This window comes from Arachis ipaensis, chromosome B03 (assembly GCF_000816755.2).
Source record: "Arachis ipaensis cultivar K30076 chromosome B03, Araip1.1, whole genome shotgun sequence".
NCBI lineage: Eukaryota > Viridiplantae > Streptophyta > Magnoliopsida > Fabales > Fabaceae > Arachis > Arachis ipaensis.
Genome location: NC_029787.2, coordinates 25,193,221 through 25,193,606, shown reverse-complemented (window position 1 = coordinate 25,193,606; position 386 = coordinate 25,193,221).

The following is a 386-nucleotide window of genomic DNA, read 5'->3' as shown; positions in this document are numbered from 1 at the left end:
ATATAATAAGAAAGGGAGGAATAAAAAAAAGTTGGGAGCACAGTACAAAATTTTTTTATAATACATGCCATTCGTCAATACATACTAAGGGAATAAGAAAATTTTGTTATAAATATTCATAGAGGTAGGTTAATCTTGTCATTCATAGCGTATATTTAATTATTTTTAGATGGATGAAGAATTAGGCTCAATTTTTTCGTATGTGATGTGATTGGATATGGAATTAGGATGTGCTAAATCAAATTGTGGAATAGCTTTATGTGAGTAGTAAGAGTTAGAATTCAGACAGTGCGAGTTCTGTGTTGCTAAAAGTTGCTAAATAAATTGGAGAGTCCGATTTGGTAGGAATGGAAAAATTTGAATTTCACAGCATGCAAATTAGATCA